This window comes from Lactuca virosa, chromosome 8 (genome assembly GCF_052849685.1).
Source record: "Lactuca virosa cultivar CGN04683 chromosome 8, Lactuca_virosa_CGN04683_v6, whole genome shotgun sequence".
Taxonomy (NCBI): Eukaryota; Viridiplantae; Streptophyta; class Magnoliopsida; order Asterales; family Asteraceae; genus Lactuca; species Lactuca virosa.
The window spans coordinates 110,656,374-110,667,151 of record NC_136433.1 but is presented as its reverse complement, the minus strand read 5'-3'; positions in this window follow the sequence as shown (position 1 = coordinate 110,667,151).

Genomic DNA, 10,778 nt, shown 5'->3' with positions numbered 1-10,778 from the left:
TTCAAAAACCTTTTGAAACAGAGTGAAAATTAGATCTCAGATCATGATTCCTGCTTTGATACCAATTGTAGAATTGTGGAATCAAGTATTAATCCAAATCAGAGTCAAACGAATGCAGATTGAACAAACGATGTAAATAAGATCTGGTTTCTGCTCATTTATGCTTTCAACATTTACAGAGAAAAAGTAGACAGGTTCTGTAAATGACTCTTTTCTAACTCTAGTAAAGTTTCATATTTATAGGAACAGTGAAAGCATACAAAAAATACTAAGGCATTGAGACTTAAGCTTCATACGAAATACACCTTAGTAAATAAACTTAACAAACATACGAAGGGTACAAAAGACTTCGACATATTACAACTAAATTCGACCCTTACAATAATACTATTTCCAATTAATTTATTATTCTCATAATATATTAACAAATTATTTATTTTGATTTCTAATTAATTTATTAACCATATAATAAATTAATAAATCAGTCTCTCTCTCTAAAAGCTATCCTATTCAATTGTCAGGTTTGAGGGCAACCCAAAAGGACTGTGCTACATCAATTCAAGTATATACAAATTATAGTTATGGGCTTAGACACCTAATCCAACAGAAACGACTGTCACGATCCAACACAATCGTTAAGGAAACTCCGTGAAGTCTTACTATTTGTTTTACGTAGGCATTTGCAAGCTTATCCATAGACCAACTCTCATTGGCTGCTATGAAGTGTGCACTCTTTGTGAATAGATCCACGATTCCCCAAATCATGTCGTGACCGTTCTTCGTCCTAGGTAGTTTAGTCACAAAATCCATGGTGATGTATTCCCACTTACCCGTGGGTATAGGAGAAGGTTCTAAACTCCCATATGGTTTCTGATGTTGCACTTTAACTCTTTCACATGTTACACACTCTGCCACATATTTTGCAACATCGAGCTTCATCGTTGGCCACCAGTAGTAAGGTTTCAGATCCCTATACATCTTAGTGTTGTTGGGATGAATTGAGTACATGGTCTTATTAGCTTCTTCCTTGAGAAGATCTCTCATTCCTCCCATCTTAGGCACCCAAATTCTATTTTGGAATACCTCCAACCCTTGGCCGTTCGTACCGAATTCCAATGTTTTGCCTAAACGCTCTTCTTTTCGGTCATTTTTCTCCAAAGTTGCTTCCTGAGCTTTCTTAATTCCTTCCACATTTTTTGAGACAACTTCTGTTCTTAAAGCTCTTCGCCTTTTTCTTTCTAGGTTTACTTTTCAACTCAGAGCATCAACTACAACATTCACTCCAGGGTGGTAAAGTATCTTGCAGTCGTAACCCTTGAGTAATTCTAGCCAGCGTCGTTGTCTCATATTCAATTCCTTTTGATCAAAGAGTTACCGGAGACCCTTTATGATAAGTGAAGAGTTTGCACTTTTTTCCATAAAGATAATGCATCCATATCTTTAATGTGAATACTACCGCTGCCAACTCTATATCATGAGTATGGTAGTTCTTTTCGTGCTCTTTCAGTTTTCGAGATGCATATGCGATTACCTTATCTCTCTGGGTCGACTGCAAAGTCTTCAAATCCATTAGGTTGAAAGAATCGGTGCTTCACACAACTTCTTCTTTAATTTCTCAAATGATTCTTCATGTTTCTCACTCCATGTATATGTAGCTCCTTTATGGGTCAAAGTTATTAATGGAGCAGCTATCAAAGAAAAACCTTAGATAAACCTTCGGTAATATCTAGCTAATCCCAGAAAGCTTCGAATCTCGGTGAGACTTTTTGGTTGTTCCCATATCATCACTGCTTCAATATTTGCTGGGCCAACCATTATTCCTTCCTGGTTAACCACATGAACCAAGAATTGGACTTCTCGAATCCAAAAATCACATTTGGAGAATTTTGTATACAACTTCTCCTTCTTCAAAACTTCTAATACTTCTCACAAGTGGTTGCCATGCTCCTGATGGCTCTTTGAGTAAATCAGAATGTCATCTATAAACACTATTACAGATTTATCGAGGAATGGTTTACAAACCCTATTCATCAAATCCATAAATACTACTGGAGCATTGGTTAGTCCGAACGACATAACCAAAAACTCATAGTGACCATATCTCGTTCTGAATGCGGTCTTCTCGATATCTTGCTCTCTCACCTTCAACTGATGATATCCTAACCTAAGATCGATCTTTGATAAATAGCTCGCACCTTGCAGCTGATCGAACAGGTCATCAATCCTTGGTAATGTATACTTGTTCTTCATTGTTGCCTTGTTCAGCTCTCTATAGTCTATACACATCTGCGTGCTTCCATATTTCTTCTTCACGAATAACACCGGAGCTCCCAAGGGTGAAGAACTAGGTCTCATGAAACCTTTTTGCAATAACTCCTGAAGTTGCATCATAATCCCCTTCATCTATGTCGGTGCTAATCGGTATAGTTCCTTTGTTATCGGTGTGGATCCTAGAAATAAGTCTATTCGAAACTATACTTGTCTATCAAGGGTAAATACAAGAAGATCTTAGAGAAAGACTTCCGGATAGTTACACACCACCGATCTTCTTTGCATCCCCTTCTTCTTCTTCTTTGCATCGATCACACATGCCAAGTATGATGTACATCCTTTGGACAAACACTTTCTGGCTTTCATCAGGGAGATGATTCCAGAATTTACTCTTCATTGGTCCTCGTACACCATAAATGACTCTTTTACGGATGTGTTTACTCTCACCATCTTCTTCCAACATAGTATCTCAACATCGTTTGCACTAAGCCAATCCATTCCTAATACTATGTCGAAACTGTTCCATTCAATGGGCAACAATTCCTCTTGGAATTTATTCCCATTGAAGTCGATGATGATGTTTTTAATGCATTCGCTAACAGGTACAGATTTGCCACTAACAACTTCCACTACTAGAGCACTATCTTGTTTATCTACAGACAATGTTAGTCTTCTACCAAATATATGTGATATAAAGGAGTAACTACCTCCAGAATCAAATAGTATATTGGCAGTCAATCCATTTACAATAAAGGTACCTGAAGCGACGTCTGCTTCCTCCCTTGCTGCTTCCAGAGTCATCTGGAATACTCTTACCTTTGGCCTAGGTGGCACATTAGGATTTGCAGCCTCCTTCTTTTTCAGACAGTCCCTTTCTATATGTCCTTATTCATTACATTCGTAACACACCTTCTTGTTGGATGTACACTTATTGGCGTAATGACCAGGTATCCCACACTTAAAACAGGTTAACTCCTCGCCACATTTCCAAGATTGCTTCTTTTTTCACTTCTCACACCATTTTGCTTCACTTCTCCCCCCTCGAAACTTCTTGGATACAGACTTCAAGAACCTGCTTTTCTTGTTGGATCTTGAAGATCCTTAAAAACTTCCTCTTCTCTCCTACCCCAGCTCTCTCCAGACCCTTCTCCCTTAACTGGGTCTCAACATTCTTAGCTGCCCAGATGGCGACTTTCAAGGTGGTTGCTTATTTGACCATTGGACTGAAGTCCGATGGAAATACATTGACAAACTTGTTGTCCTTGGAGAGTTCAGTTGGAACCAAATAAGGAACAAGCTTCATTTTCTCTGTAAAACTTGCAGCATACTCGCTGACGCTCATCCTTCCCTTCTTTAGATTCTGGAACTCGTTGTTGATCTCCAGAAGATCCTGCTCATAGAAGTACTGCATTTTCAGTTGCACCAAAAATGCTTCCCACGACATCTTACTAGCTTCTCCTTTGGGCATGGTATCAACCAGTAACTTCCACCAGCTTAATACCCCAGTTTTTAACTGTCTAACTGCGAGAACATTCTTCTGCTTGTTTTTGCATTCGCAACTTTCAAACATAATCTCCATCTCAGAGATCCAATCCATGAATTCTACCGATGTTGGGATTCTAGAAAGACTTGATGGTTTAGATTCCATGATGTCCTTGTACTTGCATCAACGTCCATTGTTTCCTTCATCGGGTTGGTTTCTTCTAACCACTCTTGGCTCAGTTTGACTAACAGTCCGACTGTAGTTTCCCTCCTCAGACTGTCCTTCGTTCAACTTAAGTTGATCAACAAGCACAGTAGGTTCATCCCCATTATGTTGAAGTAGACGCCTTGTCTCTTACATCTGACGATCCAACATCATCTGCATCATTGCTTGTACTCTTGCCATTGTGATTGGCTCGGGTGCAACTGCTACCTCTTGTGCACGCTCAATCATTTGTGGCTCAGGCTACTAGTTTCCATTAGCATTACCAAATCCGCTGCGTGTTCTTACCATGACGCTCTATACAACAAATCAAAGTTTCAATGTACAGTGACAAGAATTAAGTCAGCGAAAGCTTTATTTACGATAGACGTATAAATTTCCTTATCACTGTGAAAAGTTATATGTTAGTTCTAATACCGTAATTAAATGTTTAGAAATCTGAACACATAAAATTTCAAGATCCGTTGAGCAATATACCGTAGATCCGATCAAATAATAGCCTTATAAAGCATATAAGACATCTTATAGCATATAACATAATTCATTTAGCACATAAAAACAATTTAGGCATCTTCCCTAAATAAGCTAGTGCCCGTGTCTATTTAGGCATACTTCCTAAATATAGCTAACACTCATTTCACAATCATCACTTAGCATTCGAAGTTTAATTCTATAAATCCTTAAATATTCCTAGTTCGCTTAAACTAATGCACTGATACCAACTGTGACATCCCCAATTTCACGGTCAGATAAGACCGATTTTGTGCATATTTAAAATCAGAGTAACCTTTTGAAGAATAATAATGCGGAATTTGTTCCCAAAATATGATAAATATATTATCAAAGCATTTTCAAAGTAAAGTATTTTAATTATTTTAAAAACGTTGAGATGTCATCGTCAATACAGTACATAAGCATAAACGGAAATAGTACAGGCCTTACAACATCTACTATTCTATTGGCCTATAATCCATAAATATCCCATTTGTTCATCATACATGTGCTCTTGTGACACTACCTATAATACAAGAAACTGGGTGGTTCAGGCTTGGGAGCCTGGTGAGCACATATACCCACAATAATTAAATTCTTTTAATTTTATATTTTCATCAAATCATTCAACTCGATTACCCATTCCTGTTATCCTCACTTTCTGTCCCTAAAGCATCTAATTCAAGGGACCTATCCTAAGGATCATCTTCACGATAGAAAATAATACTAAGGGGATTCCCTTTACAATATATATCAATAAGGAAACCATGGGGGGATGGAGTACACCTAGTGAACACTTAGTTCGAAAACATGTATAGGTTGTAAGCATGCCAGCGTGCCACTAGACTGTCTAGAATATTTCGTGGTCGTCATCTATACTCCGCTAGACGAGTGGATCATCTTTAAATTCAAGGTCTCTCATCATATATTTCATCTTTCATCTCTCATCATTTATATCATCTTTCATCTACCCATCCTTACCCAACATATTTAGAGGTAAAACAATACATATACAGTTTAAATGCAGGGTCCGTTTCGCATACATAGTATACTGTTTGGAAAGCCCACTTTAAACACCTCACTAATTCTAGCCTTGTCATCATCCCCGTAAGTAGATCAATCAGTATAATGACTTGGAATAAATGATAAATCTTGTTTATAGGTTCATAATAATGATAATGAACTTAAACATAAGTTATACTTAAAGCACGGTAAACATAACTCAACTTACAGGTGGTTTAGCGAGAAACCGGACTTTGCGCGGGCAGAACTTCTAAACCGAAATCTCTACTTCTAGGGGATTTCTGACGCTCCGGGACTTCGCTAATAGCCCTTAGGAAGTGATAGAACAAGGACTAGGGACCTTAGGGGGTTTGGGAGAGATTGGAATGAAAATGTGTGAAGAAATGGGTGAAATTCGGCCTCTATTTATATGCTGCATGGAGCCCAGTACGTTGGGCGTACTACAAATTACGATGGGTGTAATGGGTATTCTAGGAATACATATGCATTATGCTAGGTGTAATGTGCCACATGTCGCCAGCTGATCGTAAGTCGTGGGGAGGAAGGGGGTGTGCCAAATCGCAACACGTGTCGCCCTCTTATTAATCCGAAAATTAATTATCTTGTAAAATCCATAACTTTTTCATACAAACTCCGTTTTTGACGTTCTTCATGTCGACGCGAAGCTATCGACGAGATCTACAACTTTTGTTTAGACACCGTCGGCTAATATTGACTTTATGTTTTAAGTTATATTTTAACAGTCTTAGACAGTTAAAGTCCGTTAAAAATTCATAACTTTTTCATCCGACGTTCGTTTTCGACTGTCTTTATATCATTGAACTCCTATTAATGAGACATTCAATTCTCATTTAGATTGTTTCGGCTAAAAATCGACCTATCTAAAATTTGATTTCTGAGTTGTATACGGCTACACTGAATCTTAGGAAAATCATGACTTCCTCTCACGAAGTAAGATTTAGACGTTCTCTATATGCACGCTCTCGGTTTGACGACTATTACAACTTTCTTTTAGACCACTAAGGCTAAAAAATAATTTATCAAAAATTTACTTTTTACGATATGAAGAGCCATGTTGGTTTAATCACGAAACTTCAACGGGTCATCACTTCTTCATTATAAGTCAGATTGGAGCGTTCCTTATATCTGCGGAATCCTTGTCACGACTACTTCAAATTTCTTCAAAGATATTAGGTATAATTATTATTTTATTTTAGACGCATATTTTATTCTTATTTTATTATATCGTTATAAGCACATATATTGCACATAATTTACACATAAATCACATAATACTCAAATATTTCTTCCTTCATTACATCAAATAGGTTACAGTTTTTGAACCTAACTATTACATCATCTTATTAATATTTAGCAAGAAACTTTGGTGTTACAAATAGACCCAATACTGGTTGAAAGATACCGAAGGGAGTGAAATAGACCCAATAACGGTTGAAAGATACCAAAGGGGGTGAAATAGACCCAGTTTAGCTTCGAGTTGTTATGTATATTTGGTATGCAGTATTTTGGGGAACTCACTAAGCTTTGTGCTTACGGTTTTATGTTTATGGTGTCAGGTACTTCTGTTTTCAAATGAAGGGCCCGACTTGATCGCACTGCATCCCCTGGAGATTTTTTCCGCACTTAATGTTTATGAATTGCTTTGATTATTTGAGAATACTTTGACTCTGATCGTCTTTTGGAACAATGAATGAATGGTATTAACTTATTTAAAATTCAATTTTTACTCAAAAAATTTAGGACGTTACAAGTTGGTATCAGAGCCTTGCTTTGAGGGATTCATGCACATTCCCGGGTGTGTCTGTACTCAAACTGAAGATTTGGTAATATTTTCGAAAAATAAAATAATTTACTAAGAATTTTTCTATAAATAAAAGGGGTGTTATGCATGCAATTAGCCGAGCTCAAGTAAGTATTTCCCAAAATACATGTATATGTGTTATGCTTATTGTTTTGGTATGAGTATATGAGAATTGCATGCTAGATTAGTGCTAAGGATCCGCTCAAGATTTGCATGATAGAATGCTAGGAGATATGCCTTTATATGCATGTTGATTGAGCTTTTGGAACAACATGCTAGTAGGATTTCAGATTGTTTGATAGACTGGTCGGATGAAGTGAGGCACTGGCTTAGATTACTCGATGCTCGAATGTTGCTTTCTTTGTGCTTTTGTGGACCTCCAATAATATCGACTAACTATTAAGCGAACACATTAGGTTACATGTTGCAAGGATTAGATACTTTTATAAGGCTATGTTTAACACTATTGCATAGCTCTTGTTTGAGTCCAACCGTTGTAGTGTGAGACCTTACAGTCGAAGAATAATCTAGTGCATGTGGCATGTAATTACATTCGTGAGGTAGTTAGAATGTATTAGAGGGAGTCTATTCTATAGTTGATGGCGGAGAGTGGTGTGAAGGGGACCCTAGGAAGGCCTATTAAGAATGTTATATTGTGCTTGTGAGAGCATTTTCGGAAGAGAGATCCTAGAAGGAGAATCTAGGAAGATTAGCAATGTTGGTAGAAGTTCCTAGCATCGAAGAAGCAAGTTAGTTGGAGGATGCCTTTTTATGTTTTGTGGCCTATAGAATGTTACTTCCCGAATGCTACTTGCTTTGTGCTTTGTGGGACCCATATTGATGTGGACTAACTATTAAATGAATATATTAAGATACATGCTGCAAAGGTTAAATAATTCTAGAATGACTGATTTGGCCCTATTGCGCAACTCTCGTTTGAGTCTAACAGTTGTAGGGTTGGGTCTTTTATGCGAAATATTATTTAAGTTTTGTTGCATGTAATTATATTCATGAAGTGGTTAGCTGATATTAGTAGAGGTTCTTCAGCAGCTGATGACAGGGTGCGGTGGGAATCCTAGGAGAGCCTAGGAAGTGCCTTAGAGGAATTGGTGCGCTGTCTAGCGGTGTATATTTGTTTTATAGAAGGTATATGTGATTGGATCGGACGATAGTGGACATGAGTAGTTACTTAGAGGATCTAGAACGATTCTTGAGGAAATTACAGATAGTTGTGTGGAAGGTAGTATTGGTCTCATACTACTAAAAGCACAAGATCTATACTCAAATCGAGGAAACTTTTAGGGATTCTAAGGTGCTGATTGGGGTTAAATTGTATGGATTGGAACGATGATTCATTGCAGTGTGTTTCCGTATTTTTTTTAATTTATCAGTTATGGTTGTTCAGGCTGAGGATGGGTCTGGTCATTATTTGGGCCTTAGTGGCCATATCATTTTGGGTTTGAATGGTGCAGACCTAGGTGACTTAGTTGATTTGAGGTCTCGAGGGCCTTAATTGAGGTAGTGCCAGTTGAGTTGTGGGACTCAAGAAAGAAGCGAATGTGATGATCGGCTCGAGGATTGCAGCCAGAGGCTGAGTGATTGGCTGACATATTGGGATGTCACTGTCTTCGATGGGGTTTATGTCCTTCCATCTTTCCATGTTCGGAGGAAAGAGAGAGCAGACATGTGATTTTCAGAGTTGGGATGCAGACCCAGTATGGGGCTAGATAGTTGAGGTTTTTGGCGGGAGGATTCTTGTGGTAGAGTTGCCTTGAGATAAGATCAGGGGTCTTCTTTCTTTGAATATAGGCAGGTCAGGTGCTAGTTGATTATTTTAGGTGATCAAGGGAGGTGAATTGTAGACATCAACCTTTGTTGTCTCTGGTGTATACTGACTAAGAGAATGATGCATCTTCCATTTATGAATGATCCTTGCGATGAGTTGATGGTTGGAGATTTATGGTTGAGGTGAGTGGTAGTCTATTTGTTTCTAGATAGAGAATCGGTGATATGAATAGACTATCAAAATTATTGCTTGTGCATCTGCATGGGATTCTTGATGTTAGAGGCAGGTTATGATTGGGAAATTTCCAAGGTCTCCATTAGAGATTCGAAATCTATTTGAGTTTACTCGGTCTTTATCTAGAATATCATCTTACGATGTGTTATACATTCCAAGGGTCAGAGATGTTATGTACCTGGATGAGCCAATTTGAGTTTTGGTCTGGTTGCAATGACAGTTAGTAGTACTTTGAACCCTAAGTGGGGGAGAACTGGGGAATCTGATTGGAGGATCATCAATTTGTTTGAGTTTATGGTTTTAGAAGAATTATTCATAGGGATCTGCGGTTCAGGTATGCAAGACTTTGGTTCAAGATCTGGTTAAGATGGGGGTGCAGAGCAAGTTGCCATAAAACACACGAGTTGTCTTTGCAGCAGGAAGCTGTTAGACAAGGAGCTCGTTGTAGCCAGTGGTTCCTTCGGGATGTCGATGAATAGATCAAGATTCATTTGGGTCGCTTAGGTTGAGTATCGGTTGTTGAGGGATTAATCAACTCATTGTATAGATTTCTATCTATAGTCTAGGTTAGGCAGTTATTGATCGGTAAACCAGCTTTAGAGTTTGGTGTGTTTAGTTCTAAATGGGTTTTAGTTCAGTAGTGTATTGGATCATTGGATGCGTTGTCAATGCATTCTCGATCATTGGTTATTTTGTTCATCTTCAATATCAGAGGTTCTTCGCAAATTTTGAGTTGTATCAGTTGAAGTTCAATGGATGCGTCAACCTATCGTCAAATTCTATACATTGTGTATTCAGTTTATGGGTATGGGTACCCTTAATCGTTGGTTGTGGAATTATTGTTCATAGCAAGCTCGAATTTAGAAAATGTTCTTGGTTATTGGAAGTTTGGATGTTGGTGCAACGTTGTTTAATTTTTCAGGTATGGCTTTGGATCTACATAGATTCCAATTTTGACATGCCGTGTTAGTAGGGTTCGCATCTGGATTGACCCAACCAATGTTTTGACAGTATTTCTAAATAATTTTGGAATTTTCATCGAGCTGAGTTACGTATTGGTAAGATCTGTTTAGTTTCAATCAAGGTGTGGGATCCGATCTTGTATCGATCGTTCATGAGGATGTTTCTTTTAGTGGTTGAGGTTCGTCATTTCAGCTAGATCTACTGGTACCACACCCTTTGGGTAAGGTTGTGGGGAAGAAGGAATGCATTAGATATAGGGTTGGTTATGTGTTTCCCATGATAAGTGTATGTGAACTAAGTATGATAGCATCACAACACTTGGCTTGGGTTATTGACATGGTTCTTATTGGGTTTATGGCTCTTGAATTGGAACAAGAGTGCAACAGACTATCTCACTCTATGGTTGTGTGTGATCATGTTTTCATCTGATTTTGCATTGGTAGCAGCCTGTACTGTGAAAGGAACTGTACGTGATAAAAGGG